Here is a 20,474-nt window from a genome sequence, read left to right as displayed (position 1 = left end):
GGGAATTAGAGAAACAAAATTTTATTATTGGAAGATAGAACAAGAAAACAGGGGAGAGTGAAAAGCAGCCTTTTACAAACTGATGTCTTTGTGTACCTTGAACTTCCATTTGGATTGATCTTAATCGGGGTGTGAGAGTTGGGCCAGAAGGGACCGATCAGAGCTTTAAGGCCCAGTTCAGCTGTAGGGATTGGCGCAGGCGAATTAACGTGTGTGTGGCGTTCTGTGTGTGAATGTGTATACGTGCCGATGTATGGATAACGGTTATTTCTAGCTGAGCATATACTGGAATGCACACACGTATACACAAGTGTTGGGAGGGTGCAGGATGGTTTAGGAAGATGAATAATTTCATTCAAGAAGGCAGTTTTATGAATGAGCAACTGCTGAAAGAATATGTACTTTTCTTTGGAAAAGTGCGAGTAAATCATCGAAAGTTTATAAAACTGTCCTGTTTTTATCTTTTTTAAAAAGAGAGAGAGCCTAATGGGTAATTAGAAAAATAGTTAAGTGTAGAAAGGGAAATACAATTTTAAAACAAATGGCTTATGTTGTGAACCGATCAAGTAAAGTGGTTAAATTTGTAAACATAAATCATAGGATTATGTAACTTCTTTTATAAAAAAAAAAGTGCCTAATTTGCAATTGGTAGTTTCTTATATGTAGTTCTTAAGACTTTTGCCTGTTAATGTTTTTGACATTCCCATGCGTAACATAGTCAGCCAGTACATTTAATTTTAATGCACTTTTAATGAAAATTTTGCAAGTGATGTTATCACAGTCAGTAAGAAAAAGCGTCTCAGAATAGAATAAAATAGATTCAGGAATTATATGACCCTTATCCCAATGAATATAATTTTCCAGAGTTTTTAATCTTTAGGAATTACCAGTGATGTGATTTTTTTACATGTTAATTGTTAATTTTGCGTCTGAAACGTCTGAACTGACATTTTAGTTGAAGTTTTGGACATTTTAACACTGTTTTAGCCAAAAGGAATTTTTAAAAATATGTGTTCCCATTCCCACAGCTTGCCAGTTGCCTCTATCATAAGAAAATGCTGAATATGACATCATATCACTAATATGCCCTCTCAGTTGCCAAATATTTTGGTTGTTAGATTTTTTTTTTTTTTTTGAGAGGATGGTACTCATAAAATCAAGATCGCTCTGTCACAGGAAATGTATTTATAGGCACTGTTTTAAGGCTCTTATTAAAAACAAATCTGGTGATGTGTATCTCTATTGATTCAAACACTAGAAAGAGGCAAATTGTACATACATTATAGTTAGGAAAAAATAGCCTTTGGAACAACAGGAGAAAGCATTTGAAACCACGGATGCTTACCAGTTCTTCATTTTAGCTTTAAGAAACAGGCAACAAGGTCCGGTTGTATGTGTTCTTGGATGGAGCCAGTTCTATACCATTTTTTAAATTGCCTCGTGCATACATTGGAGAAGCAGATTTTTGTTTATTCTGCAGTGTGTATTGTACTGGCTCTAATTCTACATTCAGCGGCTTTTGATTTGGTGCCAGACATCTTGTGGAGATTGTGTATGCCATGCGTTAATTGTTCAAAATGCCTATCGAAAAGACTTTACATTTCTTGAGTTTCGTTTGTTGTTTGGGGTTTGCATATCCATGCATTTCTGTGGGGATGTGCTCTGGTGACCAACGTGTGTTTTAACCTAAATGGTTGGAGTTAAGTGTGATCAGCTATTTGTTCCACAAGCTTCCCGCTGAAGACTGCACAGCACTGAATTCCTTCTTTTTTTTTTTTCCCAGTGACAAGTCAATTACTTGTTTAAATTCAGTTTGAACTCTCTGAACTGAGAGAGGCCAGAGGAAGCAGGTTTTCCCTGCGAATAAACAAAAGAAGAAAAATGTAAAATCATTCCAAAACACTGATTTTAGGTTGTGGAAAGAGTACAATTAAGCATTACAGCAGTTCTGATTTCTTCTTTTTTGAACTGGCAACTACGTATAGGGTTTGCAAAATCAGTTTTCCTCTAACTCCCCAGCAAGGGCAGTAGTATAATCAGTGATATTTTAGAACAAAGAAAAATGTGGATTTTCTGTTACCTTCAGTTATGAAGTGTTTCCATGACCATAGCCCCACAACATATTATTTCCTTCTTTCTGTAAAATATTGAACCTGTCCTGAACTGTGGACTTTGGAAGTCAAAACCTACCAAAAAAAAAAAAAATCATAGCCCTAGAGCTATCAAAGGCTAAATCTTGAATATAAACTAGAGTGTGATTAAAAAAAAAAAAAAAACAGATTAACTCCTCCTCAGGTGAGAGTTTAATGACTTTGACCAACATGAATTGTGTGATTTCTTTTCTCTGTGGATGAGGGGTTTCAATACAAATGAATTCCATTCTCAGCTACATAAAAAATTTGAAAGCACTACTACCTAACTATGGGAGAGAGGATTTTTGCAGAGAAAATCAGTAGTTTCTTTTAAGAGCTCTGAGCATAAGCATCTATCAGATTATTTCGCTATGTCTGTCCTCGTGGACAGCAGGATCAGACGTTACCTGGCCCACCGTAAGTAGTTTTAGTTCTACATTTTGATTTTTATAACTGCTTACATATTCTTATTCATTGAATAAGAATTTTAATAAGTAAGTATTTGGTCAGATTCCACCTATCTAAAAATAAAGCCATTCCCCAAAGATAAAATTATGGCAAATGAAATTGAAAACAAAAGTGGCGAAATTTCCTCCTAATGGTAATTTAAGATCGCATCATCAGCGCTCGCCAGCGTGTGCATGTGTTAAACGGTATAGAGAAACCTATAATTATTGTAATTGCTCTTTTCGCTTTACACTAACAAGCTTCAAACCATGTTTCAAACTAGTTGTTTTGAAATAGTTATTTGTCAAGTCATCAAATCTCAGAAAGTAAATGGTAATGAGCTTTATATTCTGACTGTTGGTCATAGGATATAGCTTTTCAACACCATAAAGTTGAGAGAGGAGGACGGTTGTTCATTTTTTTCTGGTATCAAGGCCAAAAAATAAAATAATTTCATGATTCCTCGCTAAGATGGAAAAAAAGGAACATTTTTAATTCCCAAATCTCTCAGTTGGGAATATGTTCTTAGGAGAAAGTTTTTCTCTGAATAAGTCAAAATCTCAGCCACCTAAATTGTTTGAAGCTAAAAATCAGGATATGAAGTGTTTAGCTTTTTTTTTTTTTTTCAGGTACCACAGGAAGTGCTAACATAGGAAGCTTAATATCTAAATAGCACCAGTAATAGTATTTTCCAGTGCATTTTACATATCTCCCTTTCTTGGTAAACCTCACAGTTGGTCCTAGTAGCCTCATGCAGGTAGGAACTAGGTTTTAAAGTTTTCAGTAGTATATCGACTATGTAAATTCCATTTAATATTTTTGGAAGCTATTTCATAGACTTACTATTTTCAGAACCATGATTATAAATGAAACTAGCGGGTATAAGTGCATTACTTTAAAAAATGATTGTTTAGCTACTATTACAGAGCAAAAATTTGCTTAGGTGCAAACTAATACAATTTTTCAATTCCCCAGTGATTCAAGAAAACAGGACATATCAAAGAGAAAAAAGCATGAAGGAAAAACTTCCTTAAGTGAGCATATTTTGGAGGATGGTTGACAATATAAAGCATTTTAATTTACTAATTGTAAAATAACTATGAAGTTTTTCTTTTTTTCCTTCTGTGCTGATTGCTTATGAGAAAATTGTGTTGATTTTGTTCTGTAGGTTTAAGTTGGTAAAAAAACTCACCAGACACATAATCTTGATATTGTGGCTACATCTTGTTCTTCTGCCTCTGATTAAATTTCCAAAAAATCGCTGTGTGAGATTCACAGATGCCAGTTTGAACATTACTCTGGGGCTAATTTCGTAGAAAAGATGGGCCAGGTACATATTTGGTTGATTGTATTCAGTCTCTAATATCTGGGGGGTTTGAGCATTTTGAAGGTCGTGCTGCTAATTGCTGAGCATCCTTGGAGCGCTAGGTGATGGCACTGTTTCGAGGAGGATGAGGAGGAAGGGCAGAGGAGCACAGGGGAGAGGGCTTAGGGAGAAAGGCGGCCAGGAGAGGGCTGACAGCTGTTGCAGCCTGTAAATACCTTTCCCACTGATCTGCAGGAAGTCGTGCTGAAGACTCGCTTGTGTCCCGTTCCACTCTAAATGTGGTTTGTATCACACTCCATATTTGCGTTTTGTTGTGCTTTGTTGTTGTTTTTTACCTGAGATTGCAATACCACTGCAGAGGCTTGAGAATTAGTGATTTCTTCCTGGTAACTTATTTTGTAAATGGCTTTTAGCAGAGTTTGATTTTAGACGTTGTCCTGTTTCTTTATTCTCAACGTTATGTCAGTGTTTTTAAGCCCACCTGCAACTCCTGTCACTGTGAGGCCACTGAGGGAAAAAAAATGCTTTTGTGTCATTTCTTTAGAATCACTGTGCAGGCTGTATATACGGCCAGCAACCTGCCATCAGGAGATTCATTAAAAAAAATCTTAATATCTAATCCCATGAAGATATATAGATAGGTTGTGACAGTCTTAATAATTGTTGGGATTCAGGTTTACTCTTATCTTAAAAGAAATGCAGGAAGGAAATACTTGTTCTGTATATCAAACAAATACTTATAACTGAGAATCTCAGGACAGACACACAGAGGACCACCAGGCTCTTTCCCCTTTTTCCTCTAGTATCATCAGTGTTACAAAAGAGCTAATTTTTCACAGTCAATAATTTTAGACTTAAGTCTTTCAGAGTTCGTATGTTTGAGGATTTAAATTAGCCGTTAGCACTTCAAATATAACTCTCAAGTGACATAGGGTAAAGTTATATGTAATAAAGTTTATTGATTACAACAATAAGATTTGGAACTCTGTGTATTTATAAAATGTTTATAATCTATTCAGGAAGTCATCATAGTCCTTAAAAAAAGCAAGTATCTGTATATCAGGAAACACAGGAATAGTCACAAAGCTGAAAGAGCTACTTGTATGAAATAATTATATTTTGAAGTATGAAGTGATCTGCTAAAAAGCTATTCATGGAATTTTCAGAAAACTTCACTCATTGGAGGCTTTTGAACATTTTAGCATCTGTAATAAACTATTTGGCACATTTACTGAATCATCTTACACATACAGATACTATTGCATTTTGTTCAGCAAAACAGATTTATTCTTCTGAAGAACCGTTCTTTAGGTTTGGGGCTTGAAAATGGTTTGAGAATTAGGTGTGACTGCATTTCAACTTTTGAGACTTTCCTTTCTGCAGTGCTGAAGATTTAGGAGTTAGGTTCCAAACTACCACCTTTTATTAACAGATGTATTTATGTCACAATACCATATTCTGATTAGAATTTTTAACATTCACATTGCTGATATTTGGGTCCTTCCATTCCATGTTGCCTCAAGTCCATACTGAGTTGTCTTCAAATTCTTCCTTATTTCTTCAAGAAAGCTGCACGTGTTAATCGGTGCATTTCATTCAAGAGTAACTTGAAAGGGACACCATGCCTATAACATTTTATTTGGGAGAGTATCCTGTTTAAAGGCGGCCCACCCCCAAATGGGGATGAAAAGTGGGCTGCAAGCACCTGGGAAGCCAGGGGTGGGAGGAGTGTAGATGATGGTCTAATTTCAGACTCCACGAAAATGCAGGCTGTGGCACCCTCCAGGGACCTGGAGCTGTGCTTTCCTGGAGACCAAATTACACTCCTCTGAAGAGAGGGCACATGGAGGTAATTGGTAGGACCAAGTGGGGAGAGTTGAATTCCAGCTGCTTCCATTGTAGCTGACCTGAAAATGAATAGGGGATGTTAAGAGTGGAGGCTAACATTTGACTTGGGTCTTTCACCTCCACAAACCTAAGGGTGAGAATTATAGAGTCCTGAATGACGGCACTGATAATGATCCTATTCAAGGGGGAATTGCTACGTTGGGGGAAAAAAAAACTCTCACACCATTTTAAAAATAGTTGATGCATTTACCAACCACAGTCCTGTTACTGTGGCCTCAAGAAAGTTTATCCACAGGATGGAAACACTCCTTGTTTTTATTGCCTGTGTCTTGGGTTCTCACCTCCTTGGGTACCATTTGCTGATGCTCATAATGAAAGACATTTGGAGGGTCCTGGAATCTCATCTCCAAGAAGGGAAGCAAGCAGTGAGCGTCTACGCTCCCTTTTCCCCACGATGTGTGCTTTTCTTTTTTTTTTAAGGAGAATGGTGCTGTATTACTCAATAGCTTTTCTCACGAATAAAACAAATTAAATTGATGTTACATGCATATTTAAACCCCATCCAGTTAAGTACTGACGTGATTAAAATAATCAAATGTATTACTTAAAAAATTAAAAAGGATAAATTCTGTACCCCATTATTTTATTGACTTTTAAATATAAATTGCAGAAATGTTTACATTCCTGATGGCATTATTAAGCTAAACTGACAAATCAGAGGAAAAAAAGTTGATTGCCCGGCACACTATTATTCCTGCACCTGTTATTACAATCCAGAAGCGGGGCCTCCGCACACAGGAGCCGACGGATGCTGTTTTCTTAGGTCTCCTTTGTGTGACATGGGGTTGGGACAAACGTTTAACAAGTGTAGCTTCACTTTGTAGTGCCTTTTTGCGTGTTGATGTGATTAAAAGACTACAGTGTTTTTCATGTAGCTTTGAAATTAATATGCAAATAATAGGGGATGGTCGAGCTCTTCTGTACTAACTGCACTAAGCCTCCCTAAGCAGAATGGCGGAGGGTGGGGGTGCGGTATCAGCTTTTTAGTAGACGTTGTTTAAGTATGTGTTTAGTTGCTAAGTCCTGTCCAACTCTTTGTGACCCCATGGACTGTAGCCCGCCAGGCCCCTCTGTCCGTGGGGTTTCTCCAGGCAAGAATACTGAAGTGAGTTGCCATGCCCTCCTCCCAACCCAGGGATCGAACCCAGGTCTCCCACGTTGCAGGCAGATTCTTTACCTTCTGAGCCACCTGGGAAGCCCTATTTATAAGTCTCGCCAACTTTTCATCTCTGCCTTGTGAATCTGTAAGGGAAAAGAAAGGAAGAAGAGGGGCATATCAAATTGATTTAGGTAGGGTTGCAGATCTGAGCTGAAAATCCTTGAGAATTTTCTTTTCTTGTTATATATTGGCCAGGAGCTTGGTAGACTTTGAGTCAGTGTTTCAAACCATTGTCAGTAGTTTGGTTTGAAATATGTGTTTTTTTTAGTTTATTTCCTCCTCCTCTTCATCATGCAGAATCATTTTTCAGACATCTGAGTATAGGTGGCAATGATTGTTGGTGAATATGATTCTAGAATTTTTTGGGTGTTCATTGTCCACAATTAACTTCACAGAGAAATCTAAACTTCCTGAGGCCAGTAGAATAAATAATGCCCTATTCTATTTTTTTTTCTTTTTTAGGTTATTTGAGAATGTCATTATGTTCCTAGAAATGTAATAACATTAGATTTGGACTGAGATAGTTTGAGTTTGTAAAGAAGCGGTTAAAATGCCATTATATCCTCCTGGAAGATACTAATCACACTGTTCATATGAGTTCAGATTTTGTCCTGTGTAGTAATTTAAATTCCTAGGTTTTAATAACACTTAATGTGTAGCATGGATCCCACTTAATCTCCCTCCTGGCTTCACAGCAAAATGTTTACATGAGTGAACTCTCAATTTTTGTATCAGCTATTTAACTTCTGTCTTTCCAGAGTTAATACTATTTCCATAATTAAGCATATTCAACAGTTAGTTCCATCAGAGTATCTTTAAGATGCTGTTCTTGTCTTTTTTCAAAGCCATCTGTTGGCTAGGTCAGCAGAGAAATGGGGGCCTGGTTTTATTTTAAGGCAAGTAAGTTATTACTCTACTATTGTATTAGACATTAAGCTTCAGAGAGAGTAAAAGATAAAATTCCATCATATTTTCCATCAGTTTGTTACATTTGCAGCAGAAATGTGTGCCCAAATTGGTTATTTTCAACTCATGACAGCTGTGATATTTAAAATGATCACAGCTGTTGTGACTTAAAATTGATTTTTCTATTAACACCTGAGAAAAAGACCTGTGCTGTATTAGAAACTTAAATAAGGTAACTGTAAAATTAGATATGTTGATGTGAATCTGGTAATCGTCCTTCCCAGAGGTTGCAAAGTGCAGCAAACCTCTTGCATGCTTGCAGGGAATGAGCTGAAACTGCTCGAAATAGATGTGTGATTGTTAAATGCATTTACCTTTCAAAGAATTCATGTAATAGCAGATCTTCTTGGCCCAACTTCCAGCGTCAGTTGCTAATAAAACCTTTAAGGATTCAGTTGACTTAATTAAACTCCAGAAGGATGACTTACATGAATCATTATGAGATCCTAACCTCTCAACTTCGTTTTTTTTCCACCTTTCAGCTATGACACTGAAAAATGCAAACCCACACTAAGTTGTTCCTTATGGAGGAAGTTTTGGTTTTATGACCCTTTTTCTCCATTGCTTTTAAACTATGAAAAAAAGAAAAACAGATGAAAAAGGAGAAACAAATTATGCCTAAGCATATTATTCCTAGGCTAGCACTTGTCTGGGGAATCTGTCATACATTTTTTCAGGATCCCTTGACAGATCTGTTTTAACCTGATTTAGAAAGAGATGGTGCGTCCTTCATGTGTTTGGCTGAGCTATGTTGATGGTGACCTTCTCAGGACACTCAGTGTTGGAATCTTGAATGTGTTAGGGTATCAGTCACCTATTTAACAATAACCTAGGCAAGTTTAGGTATTGGGATAGTTTCACATTTTGAAGTGGATGATATGGTGTATAAAATATGTAGCTGGCCTGATGCGGAATTATTTATAGATAATCGTGCCTTCTCAGATGCATTGCCAATAGGGAGCTATGTAGATTAAACTCCTTGGCTGGTCCTAGGCTTTTTACCTGTGTAACTCAATCAGAATTGAAAGCATGACAACCTTTATGATGATAAATGTATGGTCAGATCAGAGAAAGGACGGATGGATGGGTGGATAGATGGATAGATGACATAACTAGACAGTAATAGATAATCCCAATTATTTTATTACTCAGCTTGCTTATTCATCAAAAATTTACATACACTGTATTATTTTGATTGTTGTTTAGAATACATTTGTGGAAAATAATAAACATTTCCCATCACATAATCAAATCACAGTACAGATGGTTCCAAAAGTTCTAGAATGAACATAGGTTATTTGTTTCCCGGTAATAAGCTAGGACAGATGAGCACCACAAGATCAAAAGATAAACATGTCACTTACGAAGTGATCAGGAATACAAGTGGGTATTTTCTTGTTTGACTGAAGGAAGATACTTCTAGCGAGGACCATTGTTTCCGTGAAGATTTATGAAAATGGAAGTGGATATTCAACATACTCTGATTGCAGATAGATATCTTTGGGGAGCGTGGCACTCCCCCCCCAGGGGACATGGGGCAGTATCTGGAAAACTTGTGATTGTCCCCACAGCAGGAGTGGAGTGAGGGCTTGCGCCTGTCGCTCAGTGGGTAGAAGCCAGCAGCGCTGTCCATCAACCCGTAGTGCGGAGGGCAGCCCCTGCTCATGCCGAGGTGGAGAAGTCCTGCTTCACAAGTCGTGTATCTGGATCTGAGTAATTAATTCCCGGCGTGCTGAACCTCCTTATGAATGATGGTAGCTTCCTTTTCTTTTTTCTTCTTCCTTTCCTTTCTTCTCTTCTCTTTTCCTTTTTTTCTCAAACAGTTCTCTCTTGTCTAGAATAACGCACTACAGTATTACCCAGGTATTTTCATTATGTACCATTGAAAATGCGAAATTTTATTTCCGATGTTGTAAATATAGTACATTATTTGCGAATCAACTGGAATGACTTCCAAACAACTGTTAAGATATGTTGAGTCAATAAGGTACATTTCTCCATACCCTGAACATATATTGATATCTTACTTTTCAAAATACCTTGAATTCTCTCGTAGTATAACCATTGGTTTATTGGACTCATCCAAAAGGAAAACATTTTTACCATGAATTTTTTTCTGCAGAACATAAAAAGGAAATAAATAAGCATAAAGAAACTAATAAAGTTGAGTATTTTGGCAATAAGGATATTTTTGCATCATTAACCAGGTCCTCTGGACCAAGGAAAGTTTAAAGATGAAAACCAACATTAAAGACTTTCTGTTCAGCTTTCCCAATAGCACAGCTTCTTTCTCCACCCACAACTGGGATCTCTCTCCCTGCCACTGCTGTGCTTCCATCAGTGTTGGATAACTCTTGGCAGTGATTTGGAAGTGATTTTAAAACCTTGGTTGCCTTCCCTAGCATCCTGGGGAGGAAGGTGGCGGTATCTGGTGGCAGAGTCTTACCCGTGCCAACTTGTGGGACCCAGAAGCACACCATGCGTCTTAGACGCCAAGGTGTGGAGAGAGCTGCCAGGTCTGACGGTAACTGCTGCTGCTCTTCAGTTTCCTCCACATGCCATGCAGGGCTCTCCAGGGCTCCAGAAAGTAGGGGTGGCAGCCATTGGGGTGGCAGCTCTGATTGCAAGTCTGTCTTTGGTGTAGGATATGCTCTCAGTTGGGCTTCCCTGGTGACTCAGTGGTAAAGAATCCACCTGCCAATGCAGGAGACTGGGGTTCAATCACTGGGTCGGGAAGATCCCCTGGAGAAGGAAGTGGCAATCCACTCCAGTGTTCTTGCCTGGGAAACCCCGTGGACAGAGGAGCCTGGCGGGCTGCAGTCCATGGGGTCGCGAAAGAGTTGGACACAACTTAGTGACTAAACGACAGAGAACGACAACAACACGCTTCTACCGATCACCCAGCCCATTGGCTGCTCCATTTCAATTATACCTCACACATATCCTCCGACTCTGCACTGAGAACCTTCCTGTTCCCTAACTAGCTCAGTGCAGCACAGTTCTGTAAAATCACACTGATGCCTTTGGGTTTTACTGTGTCTGTCAGAACTGAAGCTGTTTTATGAGATCGCCCTAAGTTTACATTTATTTTGGTGGGGTTTCTATTTTTTATTGCATAGAGTTGACTGTGTTCAAAGTGAACAGCGGAAAAGAAAATGTGTAAATCTGTTTATGTGTATGTCAGGCAAGACATAAAGATGAGCATTTTTGATGATCATTTCATTGATTTGGGTGTTTCTGGGAGATAGTAATTTTTTTAATTGCAAATTTGCTTTAAGTTAGAGCTCTTTGAAAAAGCATGGATCTTTTACTTTTGATCAATCACCGATTATCTGTGTTGGACTCTCAATATTCTGTTCAAGTTTCATTCTCTGAATATTCTTAGAATTACAACTTGCGTATGCATTGGTTTTGGAATGTTATTCAGAGAGCCTGCTTTTGTGGTATTTGTCAGATATGTATGGAGTCTAAAAATCAGTCTTACTGTGAATTTCTGTAATTACTAGGAAAGTGGTTTACAGCTGAAATAAGGCTTTCAGTAAATACTTCATTGTAGTGGTAATTAATATTTAATACAGCACACATGCAAGCCTCAATTCTTTCTGATTGCTTTCTCAAACACCTTCCAATTTAATCCTTCCTGCACCTCAGTAACGTAAATGGTCCAAATGTTGTTAACCCAGTTTGCAGTCTGGGTGGAAAAGTCGGTTCCTCAGCGACACTAGCCGAATTTCATGTGCTCGGAAGTCGTGTGTGGCGGTCAGTGGCTGCTGTTTTGGACAGCACAGATACAGAACGTTTGCGTCATTGGAGAAGGTTCCTTTGGACACTGCTGGTCTGGGAAATGATAGTGTTACAGGATTAACTCACTTGCTCAAGATCACATGGATTATAACAGAACTAGAGGTACCTCGGCTGTGTATTTCAGTGTTTTTATGAATTTTCATAGCTTTATGCTCAGCACACATCTGAAGTTAAGAATGGATCTTTTAGTGCTACCTAACATTTTAGTGAATGTGCATATCATCTGTGTTCATCTTTTTTTAATTTAAAGTTTTATATTTAAAATGGATAACCAGCAAGGACCTACGGTATAGCACATGGAACTCGGCTCAATGCTATGTGGCAGCCTAGAAGAGAAGGGAGTTTGGGGAGAATGGTTACTTGTATATGTATGGCTGAGTCCCTTCACTGTTCATCTGAAACTATCGCAATGTTGTTTATCAATCGTCTGTATCCCAATACAAAATAAAAAGTTTAAAAGAAATTTAAAAAATAAATTTAAAGCTTAATATAAAGAAACTTTTTGAAGGATACTGCCCTTTGCCTGGGATACTGCCCTTTGTCTGTCTGCACACAGTCGGACCTTGAATCACCCTTCTCTGAATAAGAGGTTCTCCATGAGAGGGACTGTGTCTTAATGCATCTTTATATACTTGTTACCATACTGTGAACAACCAAGAAGTGTTTACACGGCCAAATGAATGAGCCACCCATGTACCAGACATGCCTGTGCCTGTATATACAGTTAGGCAAGACTCTTACATAGCATGTTGCCTGAGAGCTGACCTCTGCGGAATTTAGAGAACTCAGACCTTTGCTCTGGCTATTCTAATACAAAGTAGAATTTTATTAAAAGAAAAATAATCATGTGTATTTATTCATATAATCCAAATACATCTTCATAATAAGTGAAAAAGTCTGTACATCTCATCCCTTAACACTCATTTAGTCCCTAACTTGATTTCATGGTTTTGAAGTCTTCATATCTTCCAGACAAACTTTCAGTCATTTAGATAGGGCAGGTTCAAAGATTAACATGTGGACTGCTTAAATAATATTTCTTGAACAAACCAGTATGTATTGAAAGCTTTTATTTAATGTTGTGTTCTTAAGATTCCTCCAATCCACCATAGCCCAGTAGGATATCTTTGGTAGAATGAATGAAAGAATAAAAATGTCTCTTTTTATTCCTTTGCATCATTAAGTTGGAGAAATGGGCGTGTTGGTGGTAGGATGACCACCTTCATTCAGTGTGCGCATTCAGAATTGTGTGGACTACTCTTCAGTTATGTCCATGTATAATAGTGGGCTAGCCCTAGGGTGTTATAAAGCACGGGAATGGGGGTTTGTGACTTATACCTGTACTCTATTCATAGATGAGATGATTGTAGATTGTCCCATCCTCCTCTTGTTGGAAGCACCAGGAGCCTGTATAGTGGCATGTCCTGGCTGATGCTTTGTCCTTGAACTTCTGATGGTAACACAAGCCATCATTCCTCTTGGTAATGATTGTGGTATTGAGAGGCATTTGTGTTCTGTGCACTCTTTCAGCTGGTACCATGTTTAGTTCCTGTTATGCAAATATGGCTTTAAACTTAGAAATTCCAATTTGCATTAATATTTTGGTTTCATATAGCTAGCTATTGCATTTCACAAACAAGTGCATTTTAATGAGTATTGGCAGAATGTAGAAAAAATGTTATTCATTAAATTCTATTGTAGAAAATGCAGTCGTTGGTTGCCAGAATCATTAAGACAAAATATAATGTGTGTTGAGGCCACAGGATATTCCTCTTCAAGAATGTTTGACCCTTATGGCATTCAGTACTATTCTTACATCCATAGAAGATGGGGGGTTGTTACTGTAAAATAGAAGCCAGGGTACCACTGACATTTGGGTTTATTTTTAAAATGTAAGCATACTTTGTTTTTTTTTTTTTTATATTTGCCATAAGACCATAGGGAATTCACCTCTAAGTTAATGGGAAGGACTTTAAAAGTCATAAACACCAAGTCGTAAAGTAGTGTCTTACATTTTGACGTTCACCCCTAAAATGGGTTTTTTGCAGTTTTATTATTATTATTTCCCTTCCTGAGATTTTTATAAAAATTCAGAATGGTAGGCATAAAATTTTGTGATGGGCAATATGTGGGAAAAATAAAAATTTTGCAACTGGATTTTCAGAAACGAACTATTCTAACACACGGACCTTTAAATGCTGCTGTCGTGTTGCCATAGCTTGTGGCCCCTAATTATAATGAGCTTTTTTGGTGGTGTTATGGCAGTTGTTTTTTTTCCTCCCCAGTCTTCAACTCACTTTTCCCAGAAGGAGAGTTCCAAGCCTTTGAAAATTCTCATGATTTTGCAAATCCACTCTATTTTTGTCTAGAATACAGGAAAGTTAAAACTGTGGCTGGTATGATGCCATGTTTTGAATCCAATTTTAAAGCAACCCTTTGCAACCCGGGGAGGGGAGCTGACATCTTTGTATCTGTAATGAAGATAATTATACCTGCAAGGTGACATCACTCTCGAAGTAACAAATGCAGTCGAAAACTGAGTCTCTGGTCCTCTCTGAATTCTGTAGACCACTTTTGGCATTTAACACTAAACTCCTCTTTCATGCTTGTCGTTTGAGAAGTTGCTTTCAGATGAATTTACTAAAGCTGACTGACACAGGGTTAAATTAATTCTTTTCTTTATTACTCAAAGTGATACAGACCTTTCTTGGACTAATGTAGCTTAATTAGTGGTCAATTAAAACTGAACATTGCTGAATTGAAGTTCTTTGATCAAACTCCCTGGCATGAGTTCTCTTTCTTTAACTAGCCACCATCTTGAATTCATTTGGAATCAGTAGTATAAACAAGTTTAAAACTGGTTCTTTTATAAGAAAGTCAGCAGGCTTGTATAGCTGTGGTTTCTTTTTTTACTTCTGTAGGCGGCAATTCAAAGGCATGCTAAATGAAAACAGTACTACACCCTAAAAAAATACATTTTTAAAAGTAACACTAAGTAGTCAGAAAACAGTCAGTACCCCCACCTCTTTATTCTAGACAGAAGATAAATTTCCCAATTTCGGTGGTTAATTTTGTCATCATGAAGAGGACTAAAAGAAAGCTCCCGGTCCTCACAAAGTCCACAGTGAAACAAACAACAAGCAGAAATCAAGCTGTGACTTGGGAGGAAGATGGTTCAGGCACCATTACAACATATATGCAGAGATTTGACCTAAATTTAGTGTTTATTTCCTACAGGAGAGTATTTCCTGTCTTTGCCTTTGGAGTGGAGAAATCAGATAGTTTTTGTCACTTACCTGTTGATTTCACCATTTCTTTGCCTGGCCTGTTGTTATCAATGAGAACTGGTGGTGTGGTGGTATTTCCTACTGATTGCCAGGTTGAAACACACGTTGCTTTTCTTAGAATTTGGATGCAATTTTTAAGAAAAGAAAACAAAAGAGGGATGTGGGGGAGCCAGGAATTGGGACAGGAGAGAATCACTAAATATTTGTAAGGAGATCAGCCTCTCTGGCAGGCTGCGGTCCATAGGGTTGCAGAGTCAAACAGGACTGAAGAGACTTTGCACACGCGCGCGTGTCTTAATATTTAACATGCCTGTGTTGTTCTAGTGGAAACATAAATCGATACCATTCCGTAATCCCAGTTGTGGAAAGCCTCAGAGCCTAAAAATAACAGAGCTGGCATTCCATTAGTGCTATATATTTTAAAGTATTAATTAAAACTGGCACTTTTGTGCTGGAAATAAAAGTAATAGATTAGGTTTAAATAGAGCATTTGAGCAGTCTGGAATGGCTTCTTTTAAGTTCTGAGGTTTTCACAGAGGAGAAAAGTACAGGGAAGTTTTGGAAGTGGCCATGTCATGTTTTTCCCCATAAATGACAAAATTTTTATAGTTCTCATTATTTATATCCCAAAATTACAGTTATAACCAATAATTAAGATAAAAATTTCATCACTTGACAGAAAGAGGAATTGTTTTGAGTCCTTGTGCCTTTCAGCCCTCTCTTGTGCTCTCTCCCTAAAGGGCTGATTAGAATGTAATAATTGGGGATGATAGCGGGAGGAAAAGGACAATTCCATTTAATTAAAGATAATTTATTTTACTTTAAATCGGTGATGTCCCACATGAATAAGAGTAGATTTAGCAGATAGGTTTATTAATGGGTACTGACACTGCGGTTGACAGAGAAAGCAAACATTTTCTTGCGGTGTTGTTTTTATTGTGTCTCTGCACCTGATAGGGGCTGTCATCTGACTTACAGAGCTGTAGGCTTCTCCCCCACATACGCAATTATTGGTTTATCAGGGAAACCCGCTTGAGCCTCTTCTGAGTTTAAAAAAAAAATATGAGGCCAGGAGCTGGAAAAGCTGCTGAAATTCTCAGGACTCCATTGGAAATGCCATCTCCTCCAGTGACATTTTCTTGACTGATCTTTGAAATAATCTGGTTCTCAGATACCAGGGTAACTTCAGCATTTTGAATGAAGAGTGTCAGATTTCTGTTGGTCTGGGCAAGGTGCTTGCATGAATATTCCTTTAAGAGAACAGGTAGCTTGCACACCATAGATATGAAAAGTACCACAGAGTGGTCATTTGCACTGCGTAGGTTCATCTGTGAGACACGATACCGCGGGGAAAGTGAGGTCCTCGTGTCATAGTTTTATTGTTGTCTCATGCATTGCAAATAGATCCTGGAAATTAGGGAAATGTTTTAAGGTTAGAAAGCGGATTCTGACAATGCATGGCACTTTTTCCACATCGTCTTCTCAGCCTGTGATGGTGTTTTAAATGGAATACCTCCAGCAACACTGTGTTCGTAATTCAGTAAATCCTAAAGTACTTTATGCTTCAAGCAAACTGCATTGTTTTCCAGTTTTTACTTGATCTTTCGTGCTGTTGTATTTACCCCTCTTGCCCTCATATCACATTCCTGTGCTTTTATCTCTGTCTTCTCTTGTTCAGTCGTTTCTGGGCCCCTGCCTGGTACGTTTCATTCATTTGTCTTCTCGGAATGAAATCCAGGTCCCTTGGCCACTTCTTTCTTCCGGGGCTTCTTTCTGTCCAGAGCTCCCATGCACATCAGCCCTCTGGTTTTCCTCACATTCATTTATTTTTCTACCTGTTGCCCTCCTTTTTCTCTGCAGTTCCTGTAGGCTGGTTTCCTTGTCTCACCTCCTCAGATTTCAGCACCTTGTCTTTCTAGCTTGATTTCAAAAATGAGTTCTATCATAATTATGTTTTCAAAATGAAGGGAAGGAATGAGGTTTTTCTGTCTTTTTTGGAGGTAAAGATCATGGTGATTCGAATCTTTCTTCAGTTTTAAGCCAGATGGATTTATTTTACCCTGTTCTGCCATTTTACTATTCCAAATGGATGTTAGATCAGGGGTGGTGTTACTCAAGGATTAATATTCATCAAGTCTTGATTGCATTAACCTTCCTTCTCCTCAGCCAAAGCATCTTATTCCTGTTTTTGTCCACATAATTGGTTGGTTTTAATAACCTGATCGCTCCAGCCTTGTTTTACTCTGATTCCCTGTCTCTTTTATCCATCTCTTTTTAAAATCATCCTGGCATACCTCGCTTTACCTTTTATCTTTTCTTCTTCTATAATTATTCTTGAAAGCATGATAGCTTTCCCCAAATTCTGCTAACAAATAATACTAGAAAAGAGGAAATTTGCATGTAATGGTTTTTTGTTTAGCATTGGGGAATTCTACTTGGATTTTGAAATTCTACTAACTTTTTCCCCCAAGTTGTATAGTCATGATTCTGAGTAATGGGGAGAGGAAGGCCAGTGTTCAAGACTGATCCTTAATTAAAGGTAAAACCCCTACATATCCATATTGGTGAGGGAGAACGGTCCTAGATTTGCAGTGGTTAAACTCAGTTGTCCTTGTTGGTTTGTAGACTGACTGGTTCAGGGCTCTGTGTGTGTGTGTGTGTGTCTGTCTGTCTCTGTCTGTCTGTCTACTGGAAGTTGGGGAGGGTAGAGGGCAATCAGTGTGGCTTGCCACTGTTACTGTCAGCGCCTCCTGCTGGCCTGGAAAGAAAAAGGTACTTGGCTCACAGTGAAGACCTGTCCTTCCTGACCCAGGCTGGGTGTGGGGATGAGATGGTTCCTCTCTCCTGTCCCATTTTCAAACTGTTTTCCTTCCTTTCTGTCTGTTCTGTCTTTCTCCAGCAGTAATTTCACTTGTCGTTTCCAGACACCTTCAGCCTCTGACTCTCCCTGTCCTCCTCCACTTCCCTGCTCTCACAGGACCCCATTCCTTGGGAGCCCATCCTTCTGCACTGCAGTCATCTAGATGAAATGCTCTGGTTAGCTTGCCTCTCCCGAGGACCTTCTGTGTCCTTTGGAAAATGTCACACATGTTGAAAAATACATACAGGAAAGGACAGCTCCCCTACCCCAAACCAGGAACCCCCCCACTTCTATTCTGGAAAGCAGACTTCCAGGGCGAGCAGCCTGCTGTATTCCCTGGAGGTGACAGGAACTGGGAGTGGCTGGGGGAGGCTGCTGAACAGGGTCCAGATGCAGCCCCAGCCGAGGGGAAGCCTGGCGCTTGGTCATCCGGGTGGCAGGCCCACCTCCCCTGCTCCATGCCCTCCCCCCAGCCTCACCCTGGGCCCTCCCACCCCGAGGCGAGCCCCAGGCCTCACAGCAGATGTCTGCGGGCCCGACTCTCCTGAATCCAGCATGAAGTTCCCTCTCTCCCTCCCGTTAGGAACTCTGTGCTGTGGCCCTGCTTGCTCCTTGTCTGTCAGATCGCACTTCTGATGCTGTCAGCCATGTCTGACCAATCAGCAAACAACACCACAGGATGAAATTTAAACAAGGCAGATGCTCAGATACAGGGTTATGTTGACTGGACCTCCAAGGGAAGGCAGAGGTAAGGTCAGAGTCTCCCCCAGTGGGTCTCCCGAGCCTGCCTGATTGGACACCCACTCTGCTGCTTTGGCTTGTATGTCACCCACTTGCTTTGCGCTGCTCCTTTCTCCCCCTGCCACTCACCAGAGCTTTCGTTTTCAGCTGCGGCCCCCCGTTCCCTTCCTGCCCTTCGTTGATTCGCTGCCTTTGCTCTTGGATTGGTGCTGAGTGGTATCACGGATGATGCTAGGTTGCCTCTAGGCTGAGGGTCCTTGGCGAGCACCACCGTGTTCAGGTTTTCCGTGGTCACACTTGGAGGAGAAGAGGTCTGCTGAGAATCTGGGCAAAGGGATGGGGTTGATCGACCTGATGTATTTTCCCTCTGGGACAGTGGAATTTATCATTGGATTACAACCAGGGTTTTCTTTCTTCCCATGGAGATGCATGGAATTGTAAATGGAGTTTAAATCATCTTTGGGGTGGGGGGTGTTTTAATTAGAAAAGATAGAAATAGGTACGACCTAAATGAGGGTGAATCAGCCAGTTCTTGAGAATTGGGGAAATGAAAAAGAAAATTGGTAATTGCACCCCCCCTTTACGGTTGGTGTGGTTGGCTTACAGGGTCAGACTGCTCACAAAAGACGTAGGTTCTATCATCTTACTCTTCTGTTTCAAAGCAGTCAGTTGGTCCATTTTATAACGTAGAATGTTTACAGGGTTCTGTGTCCCCTAGTCCCATCTGGAAAATATTTAAACTTCATAAGATCTGTAAGACTAAAATATCACATATAATGGGATAGGCAGAAGGAAGGAAAATGAGACCCATTGCGTGTGTTTAGAGTAAGTTAGTTGTTTGTTCAGAAGCGGCTGCTAGGAGAATTGGAACAAATAGCTCGTGTGCGGTGACTGGTGGGGTCCAGGGCTGTACATTTCACCACAGAATGAGCCTCGGTTTGTAAAACTGACATTCTGTTGTGACTTCTAAATCCAAACAAATCTCTGCAAATTTCTGCCCGATCAAGTTAATAAGAAAATATATACATGCAGGGGCGAGAGCCCTGTGCTACTTGCGGCTCTGTCAGTGTCGGTGGAAATAAGAGACGTTTTTTGTACCTACTGTATTACATTCAACCAGCAATTGCCAGGACCTCCAGCTCAGCAGGTTTTCTGGATTTCTTTTTTTCCCCCTTTGACAAGAACAATGGGATGCAAAAAAAAAAAAAAAAGCTTCGGAAAAGGAGCTGGGCAGATTTCTTCTAATTGCCTGGTAATTGGGAAGTGGTTTTCCTTTCTCACTATCTTCCTTGCAGGATGAGAGCAAGGCAGATGTGGCGTCGTGGGAACAGCCTCCTCCAGGCCGGATGTGCGCTGGGACCGGGGAGGTGGGTCCCTGCTCACAGGCCTGTGATCTGCCTCACACCTGTGCTCATTTCATCCCCCTGATCGATGACCTGGTATTAACCCAGAGCGACCTTTCACCTTGGCCTGCTCTCTGGGCCCAGCCCTTGGCTGGCCGGCCCGCGTTTCCCCGAGATTCACAGGTGGTTACTGGGGGCGCCGTACACTTGTTTTTCGTGGTGCTCAGTGCACTTAGCAGCCCAGCAAGACCTGCAATTTCATCCCTCTCAAGGGGCCGAGCAGGGGTTGGGAAGGGGGGGTGCGGGCCGGGCAGCCAGAGAGGTTGCCGTTTGCATGTGCGTTTCTATTTTGTGGCTCATCTGGTATCAATTACCATTTGATGGCAACGCCAGGCCCGAGGCCCTTTGCATGTTTGTCCTGTGAGAAAGATCTGGAAGAACCGACATATGGTTTTGATCGCAGCAATTGCAGGTTGATAGAATGAATGCAGGGGTGAGGT

General features: G+C 39.9%; 1 protein-coding gene across 29 annotated transcripts in view; it reads left to right on the top strand.

Moving 5' to 3' along the window:
- The window catches only part of TCF4 (transcription factor 4), a 388,575-nt gene that overhangs the window by 280,848 nt on the left and 87,253 nt on the right, over positions 1–20,474 (top strand). The window contains exon 1 of one of the 29 annotated variants that reach the window (XM_061400292.1): positions 18,247–18,638. The exons of the other annotated variants lie outside the window; for them this stretch is intronic. The gene's annotated coding sequence lies outside the window, so the exon portion shown is untranslated. Of the gene's footprint in view, positions 1–18,246; positions 18,639–20,474 lie in introns of those variants that run through there. 29 annotated transcript variants of the gene reach the window in all.

Source organism: Bos javanicus, chromosome 24 (assembly GCF_032452875.1).
Source record: "Bos javanicus breed banteng chromosome 24, ARS-OSU_banteng_1.0, whole genome shotgun sequence".
Taxonomy (NCBI): Eukaryota; Metazoa; Chordata; class Mammalia; order Artiodactyla; family Bovidae; genus Bos; species Bos javanicus.
Note: the sequence above shows the minus strand (reverse complement) of the source record. Positions and strands in the feature narration are given on the sequence as shown.